This window comes from Oryctolagus cuniculus, chromosome X (genome assembly GCF_964237555.1).
Source record: "Oryctolagus cuniculus chromosome X, mOryCun1.1, whole genome shotgun sequence".
NCBI classification, from domain to species: Eukaryota; Metazoa; Chordata; class Mammalia; order Lagomorpha; family Leporidae; genus Oryctolagus; species Oryctolagus cuniculus.
In genome coordinates, this window is record NC_091453.1 from 97,897,302 (window position 1) to 97,906,086 (window position 8,785).

Sequence of the window (8,785 nt, forward strand, 5' to 3'; positions counted from 1 at the left end):
GGGTCTTCCATCCGCTGGTTCACTCCCCAAATGGCCACAACAGCTGGAGCTGCGCCAATCTGAAGCCAGGAGCCAGGAGTCTCTTCCAGGTCTCCTAAGCAGGTGCAGGGGCCCAAGGACTTGGGCCATCTTCTACTATTTTCCCAGGCCATAGCAGAGAGCTGGAATAGAAGAGGAGCATCCGGAACTAGAACCGGTGCCTATATAGGATGTCAGTGCTTCAGGCCAGGGCTTTAACCTGCTGCACCACAGCGTCAGCCCCTAAATCTCAATTTAATGGGAAAATTTTTAATTCATGTCATGTATAAATTTCCTTAATTCATGGATTTGCTTCTTATTGTTTCTGAGTAATACTGTGATTAATCTTTTGAATTCGTTTCTGGCATTTCATCAATATCTTCATCCTCACACACTAGTACTGAAGTGTTGTGTTCCTTTGTGGGGGAGGGGGAATGCCAGGGAATTATGAAGAAGAAGAAGCTGCACTCTAAGCGGCCCTGCAAGAGGAAATCGCCAAACTGCAAACCGTATCACCATAGCTACGAGACCCTGGGAGGGCCGCGTTTGGGCAAGGCTGACCTTTTGAAACTGTATATAAGTGGACCCTCAGACTCTGTAAGCAGAGGTTGCTCATCCTCTCTCCCCAGTCGGTAGCACCTTGTGCCTGTGAGGACTCTCCTGGTCCATAGCGCCTTGTGCCTGCAGGAGTTTGGCTGAGTAGTCTCTCCCTCTAGATGCCGTAATAAAGAGCTTTAAGGTGTGTACCTGAGTCTTCTCAGTCTCCTTTGTTGAACCTGTAGTTGGCTTCCTGGCCAGTTACTAAACATTAAGCTGACAGTTGGTGCCTGAACAGGGACTCAACTGAGGCAGTGGAAGGAGACATGCCCTTGAGAAGACGACAGAAGGGTGAGCAGCGGTGGTTGAAAAAGACCACGATGGGTGGGACGTCCCAGTCTAAAGACTATAAGAGGGCACTAGAGCGTATGGAAAAGGTAAAAGTCTTTCCAGGACAAACGCAGAAAGAAAAAAGAGCAAAATGCTACACACCAGGTAATGTAACATGGGCTTGTAAGCTGGCAGCAGCTTGTACAGAAAGTGACCTCTCTAGTCTTAGGACAGAGGAAGACATTGAGAAGATGTTAAAGGACTTCCTTCTAAAGGGAGAAGGTAATCTTGGAAAGGATTATAAGTGCGCAGCCGAGACCCTTAAGGTGCTTGTCTGCTGTGGGAAAGAGCTATGCCCTAGGAACGCTGAGGAAGCCTGTAGTCTATGTAACATGATTGCAGACTTTCGAGACAGACCTTCATGGCATGAGCCTTTGCCCACTATGACTGAAGAAAGAATGAAAGAGCAGGCAGCCTACCCTGTAGTAGTGTGAGCTGGAAACATAGAATATGAACTGTTGGGTCCTAGAGCAATTTCAGCTTGGGAAAGCAGGTATAAGAACATGGCTTAACAGGAACCCCTACCATTACTTATTTTGGGGTAGTCTCAGTAAATCTTACATCGGTAGACATCAATATGCTTCTAAATGTAATACCAGGGGCAGCATCAGAGAAACAGTTAATGTTAGAAAAAATAAGAGAAAAAGCAGCAAATTGGGATGAACAACACCCACCCCTGCCAGCCAACACAGCAGGACCAGCACCATTAACATCTACCCAAATAAGGGGAGTAGGCATGACACCACAGGAAGAACCTCCTTATTTGTGGATGGGATATCAACTCCATCCAGAGAAATGGACATTACAAAAATTAGACCTCCCCGAACTCCCAGAGAGACCTTCCTTAAATGAATTACAAAAACTAGTAGGCCTCCTTAATTGGCTAACTCAAGCCGTTCCTGGCATAAAAACAAAACCATTTACCCTAATGATGAGAGGTGATCAGGAGTTAAACAGTAAGAGAGAGTGGACTCCAGAGGCAAGACAAGAGCTCCAAAACATTAGAAAGCTACTAAAGGAATATAAGGCATTAGCATATTGGGAACCTAATGAGGAAGTATATTGTACTGTAATGATATCAGGGAATACATTAAATTATAAAGTTCACCAAGGAAACGACATCCTCTGCATAGGAAGGATAGAGTTTCCTAGAGTAATGGCAGCTTCCCCTTTAAATAGAGCCATTCGGTGCCTACACAAAGTAAGACAGGAAAGTATTATAAGACTAGGAAGAGAACCTACTTATAGGCTTCCTATAAAGAAGGAAGATTTGGATATCATGATCCAAGAAGACCCGTATCTACACTGGGTACCCCAAATAGAATGTATACATGCTCCTATAATGCTAAGGAGAGCTTTAAGCAGTCTACAAGCTAAGCCAATAGAAGGACCCACATATTATGCTGATGGAGGCAGCAAACAGGGAATGGGAAAATATGGCTTTTGGACAGCTGGAGGAAAAATAATGATTAAAGAACAGGAAGGAAGCAACCAAGAATTAGAAAAAAGAGTTATACTTTCTGCCCTTCAGGCAGGACCTGAAAAAATGAACATAGTTACTGATTCCCAGTATGTATGTGGGTTAATTGAGGCAAGGCCTCAGCCTGAAGACATTGAAGAATCTCTATTGAAGCCTATAGTAGAATCGATAGAAAGCAAAGAGGAGCTTTATATACAGTGGGTACCAGGGCACAAAGGCATACCAGGAAATGAAAACATTGACAAGCTAGTATCCACATCTTGTAGAGCGCAGATAAACCTAGTGGTGCAAGGAGACAATATCCGGGAGAAGGAACCAGAACAGAAAGGATATGACATTATGAAAAAATAATTTATAAAGATTTATCTAAACAGCAAGGAATTTATTTCCTTGAAAACATCGAGTCAGCAGAAGAGGACCATACAAAATGGCATGGGGATGTTCAACACTTAAGACAGGAGTATAACCTTCCAAAGAACGTTGCAGAACAAATAGTTAAGAAATGTCCCAAATGCATTAATAAAGGAGGAACTATCCCACATCTCAGATCAGGACCGGGTGTATGGCAGATGGATGCCACACATTATGAAGGAAAAATCATTATAGTAGCAGTTGAGACATCCACAGGGCTATTATGGGCTAAGATAATTCCAAAAGAAAATGCGCAAGAAACCGTATGGACTATATTAGAGCTAGTTCACCTATTTTATATTACAGGATTACACACAGAAAACGGGCCTAATTTTACAGCAGAAAAAGTAGGAGGGCTATGTAAATATTTAAATATTGATCATACCACAGGTACTCCATATAATCCGCAATCCCAGGGCATGGTTGAAAGAGCAAATCAAGTGTTAAAACAGGAGATGGATAAATTTACTGAAGAAGTACAAACTATAGAGGCTCGTTTACAATTGGCTCTTATAGCTCTTAACAAAAAGAAAAGGGGAGGAATATGGGGATATACCCCTATAGAAAGATATATTTATCAAAGATGGCAGGAACTAGACCAGAAATTACAAATCCAACCATTTGAAAAACAAAAGTTATCTTGTTTTTATAGACTCCCCAACAGCAAAGATTGGAAGGGGCCTACAATTATCTTATGGAAAGGGGAAGGAGCTGTAGTTGTAGAAAGCCCTGAGAAAGGAATAATTAGTTTACCACAAAGATATGTTAGGCTAATCCCAAACCCGGAAAATTAACCTTCCTACAGCATATACAGATTATCAGTTATGCTTACCCTGCCAAAATAACCACTGCATGTGCTCCAAATGCTGCTATCATTGCCAAGTATGCTTTCTACAAAAGAAGTTAGGGATATCTTATTCCAGACAAAAGCAGGAAGAGATCAAGTATTGATGGCGCAAATATCACCAATTAGTGGAGAAGAAGCAAAAGAATTGTATCAATAACTCATAGAAAAGATGATACAGGAAGGAACATGGGAGCCCTCCATGAAGAACCCGTTCGAGGGACTTCAAAAAGAACAAGAACAAAAGGCAGGAGAATTGCAGGAACAGTTGCAGGAAACAAAAGAGAAACTAACTGAATGGGAGCCAGGTAAGGTATACACAGGTAAGGAAAAATCATGGCCTCTTATAAAAGTGAGATTCATACCCTTAATAATGTTAGTGATATTACTAGTAGTGCACTCTCAAATGTTAGGCTTAGTTGAAGTCCCTCCAGCCTTTAAGATTCTGGCAAGGGAAGTACCGTGGACCTGTGAGTCAAAGGTGTCAAATATAGGATGTGAACTTCTTTCCAATATATGGTACCATAGGAATAAAACTATCCAATGCACTGCACAGGTAATGGAGCTCACCAAATTGTGGGAACAGAAAATAATAAAATTAATAGAAAGTTCATGTAAGACAGAAAAAAATAGGATGTTCAAAATCACATGCAGAAGCAACTCAGATAATATTACTATGACCTGTGACGGTACATCAAAGACATTAAAGGAACCTCTAAATATCCTAGTAAGAGAAAAATTATCATACAGGCCGATCAGGGATCCATGGATTGTGAAGAGAGCTCTTGTACGGAAGTAGGTTGTCGTATGGAAGGAACCATCTACCACAAATGTACCTTCGAACCAGCACTTTTAAGGTTGTGTGTGTGACCCCCTTGCACTATTATTAAGTGCTTAAATATAATATATAAAGATGAAGGCCGGCTATGGAAGGAGGTGAATTGCTCCCAGTGGGAATCAAAGGCTTACATGGATGAAATGCCCATCTTAGAACATATGTTAGCTTTCATAAGGACAGACAGATGGCCAGCATTAGATTCATTTATGAACAATAATAAGGACACAAAAAATAACTCTGAATGGCAACGATATGAAAGAGGAGAGCTTCATAACTATGATTGTAGCCCTCAGTTAAACATAAGTAAGGTAGATGTTAACATTACCTGTAAGTACAATATACCCAAACAGTTTGTTTGGATCAATTTTAATGAATATAATAAACAGTACAATTACACAAGAATCAGTCAGGTAAACTGTACATTTTCAGTCAGAAATAACATATCATGGGCTGAGGAAGAGGAATGGGGATGGGACTGGAGCAAGGACAAAATTAGCTTTATTTGTATTAATGGTAACATCAGTAGATATATAACGTGCCCGATAGGTAACATAAATAATCATACTGTACAATGTTATTGGCAAGCAGGATACGAAGTCCTCAGCAAACACTTTATTAAAATTGTAGAATCACTGAATAATACAAAATGGGCTTGTCAGGCCCTAGGACTTTTCTACATTAGAGAGAGGGAGGCAGTAGATTCAGAAGGGCCTCACAACAGGGGCATGAGTTTCATATCTATACCCAAAAGGCCAGTAATGACATGGGATTACAAGAAAAGAGCATTCTTCTCAGAGTATATGGTGGTGCACACTCCAGGGTTCACTTATGTGCCAGTCAACACGACTGACCTGGTTCCACTGAGACCAAAATGAGACTTTGGAATCACAGCAGCCATAGTAGCAACAGTAGTCACAGCAGCCGTGATCTTGGGAGCTGTGACAGGAGCACTGGCTCTTGGTGCCACCCAATTACAGGAAGAAGCCTTGGGGTCCGCTCTGCAGGTAACGCAGGATGAACAGGCTCAGCTAGCGTTCCATACAGAGTTGCTAAAAGCACATTCTCGAGGGTTCCAAATTCTTGAAGCATGGATAAGTCAGATGGAACAACTAATGACAGTGTTAAAATTGGAAAGTGAATTAAAATGTGAAAAGGTGTATCCACAGCTGTGTGTCACCAATATTCCATGGGAGAATCACTCAATCCCTAATTCCATGCAACTGGCAGAGATGTTTGCAAACTCCTCCCTGACTTGGCAAGATTGGGTTAGTAAAACCTCTTCCTTAGAATATAATATCACTCAAAATGCGATAAATTTAACCGCCTCCATAGCCAGAGCTAAGCTTAATCTAGATAGGGTACAAACAGTGGAAAATATGATCACATCTATGAGCAGTACACTTAGTAACTGGTTGCCCACATGGTCTTGGATAAGATCAGCTATTATCATCCTGGAAATTATAATATGTCTACCTGTTCTCCAGTGTCTTTTCTCAACTGGAAGGAATTTGGTGAAGGGCTACCTTGTCCTCAAAGAAGACACAGTCCCAGCAATAGAGGAAGAAAGCAACAGCAAAAACGACAAGGACATAAAGGGACATTCTGGAAGAACATGCGAGCCTTGGTCAAAGGTATCTGCCCCTTTGGCCCAGTAGCTCAGCAGGCTCTACAACAATATAAACAGCTCTAAAATAAAAAGAAATGGGGCCGGTGCCGCGGCTCACTAGGCTAATCCTCCGCCTAGCGGCGCCGGCACACCGGGTTCTAGTCCCGGTTGGGGCGCCGGATTCTGTCCCGGTTGCCCCTCTTCCAGGCCAGCTCTCTGCTGTGGCCAGGGAGTGCAGTGGAGAATGGCCCAGGTGCTTGGGCCCTGCACCCCATGGGAGACCAGGAAAAGCACCTGGCTCCTGGCTCCTGCCACCGGATCAGCGCGGTGCGCCGGCCGCAGCGCGCTGGCCGCGGCGGCCATTGGAGGGTGAACCAACGGCAAAGGAAGACCTTTCTCTCTGTCTCTCTCTCTCACTGTCCACTCTGCCTGTCAAAAATAAAAAAAAAAATAAAATAAAATAAAAAGAAATGGTGGACTATCAGGGAATTATGAAGAAGAAACTGCACTCTGAGCAGCCCTGCAAGAGGAAATCGCCAAACTGCAAACTGTATCACCATAGCTACGAGACCCTGGGAGGGCGGCATTTGGGCAAGGCTGACCTTTTGAAACTGTATATAAGTGGACCCTCAGACTCTGTAAGCAGAGGTTGCTCAGCCTCTCTCCCCAGTCCGTAGCACCTTGTGCCTGTGGGGACTCTCCTGGTCTGTAGCGCCTTGTGCCCGCAGGAGTTTGGCTGGGTAGTCTCTCCTTCTAGATGCCATAATAAAGAGCTTTAAGGTGTGTACCTGAGTCTTCTCAGTCTCCTTTGTTGAACCTGTAGTTGGCTTCCTGGCCAATTGCTAACGATCAGGAAGCCGACAGGGAAGTCATGTTATCTTTTTTTTTTTTTTCGTTTTTTTCTTTAATTTCTATGTTTATTTTTAGGCATTTGTGGAGTTATTTATTGTTTTTTTTTTCTCTGAAGGCTTTTATCTTTTGACTATGGGTTAGTGGCTTAGCGCAATGTCTGCTTTTTCAGTAAATACCCAGAGACATGTGTTGGGTGTGGTCAGGAAGGTGTGTTAAGTGCTCCATGGTAGGGGAAGTATCCAGAGTGACACTCAAGTTGGGCATGGTGGATCTCTTTTTTATCAGAGGAGAGGGTTTAATTAGCTCTGTTCGTATAGTCATACCCTCACCTCCTCTCTTTATAAGTGATCAATGCCTGGAAGGCATCCCACAATGGGTGCAATACTCATCCACTCTGCCTCAATAACCACACAAAGGATCCATGTAGACCTCAGTGACAGCAAGGATTCCACTGTAATGACCCACCCTAGGCAATCAGGGAGCCCTGAGCATGTGGAGCCACCCACAGCAACTGCCCAAAGACTCAACCACACCCTAAGCCCTCCCATACAGCCACAGTGTTTCCACCATCCCAGCTCACAGGTTCCCAGTCATGGGGTGCCAAGGATCCACTCTGCCCTACCAATCAGTCCCATCCACATAGAGGTGCAGATGCTCCCAGACTCAGCTTCCTGTGGGTGCTCCTCCTAGGCAGTTTGAGCCCCAGAGCTTGTCATGTGTTGGGAGGCTGGAAGCACCTCACAGTCCTTCGTGGGTTACCTAGCCCCCGTCAGTCCTCGCAGCCAGAATCAGGTGTCTCCTCTCAGCTGGTTGCTGGGTGCACAAACATAATCTGGTGCAGCTGTTACATATGTCCAAAATGGTGCCCACTCTCTCTCCACCAGTTGCAGGGCACCATTGTTGGGGGACAGGGATAGAGAACTTTTTCCTCTAAGTTTACAGGTACTCTGTTCCCCACAAGGCTCCAGGTATACCCACACCAAGCTCTCTCCACAGCTATATTGCAAGTGGTTTCAGCTGCTGTAGTCTGGTCTCACCTCACTCTCCCAAGCTGGCACTGAGGCTCCCAGCTGCTGGAGTCCTGTGTTGTATTCATCCTCATGATGCACATCCACACCCTCAACATAGATTTATTTTATACTTGGGTTAAAGCCCAGTGATGTTTCATTTTATTTTGTTGCTCAAACTGTTCCAGCTTTGGCCACTGGGAGCTCTTTCTGTTGGCTACTGTGTCCCTTTGACCTACTCTTCTCTGTGTAGACTTTCTTGTTTTTGTTTTGTTTTCCTGCCCTGCACAGTTTTCTCCCTAACTCTCCTGATATTGCACTCTTTCCATTTGTTTTAAACTATCTTTATCTAGCCTAGACCAGTAAGCTCCCTCTTTATTCCTCCACCTTGGAATCTCCGTGGATATAATTTTATTCCTTCACTGCCAAATAAACTGTTCTTATTTGCACACAATACCAGTCTCTCCTCAATACTTCTATCTCTGTGGAAGACAAGAACATGGATTAAAAATTAATAAATTCACTGCCCACATCATAATAAGAAACGTGATGGCTGACATGGGCACCACTGAATGGGCCCACCCACATCGCTGCCCTTGCTGGCCAGAGCATGGTGGGGGGTGAATAGGTGGGGGTCAGACTCTGGAGCAGCAACGCATAGAGGGTTGCATTAGGGCATCCCTCAGCAACTATGCAAAGGGCCTGGAATGGCTAGCAGAGCAGGGTGTCCAGCTGGAAGGAGGAAACCTGCCTGCAAGTGCAAGCTAAATGGCAGAACTGACCAAATGCTAGGATTGGGAAA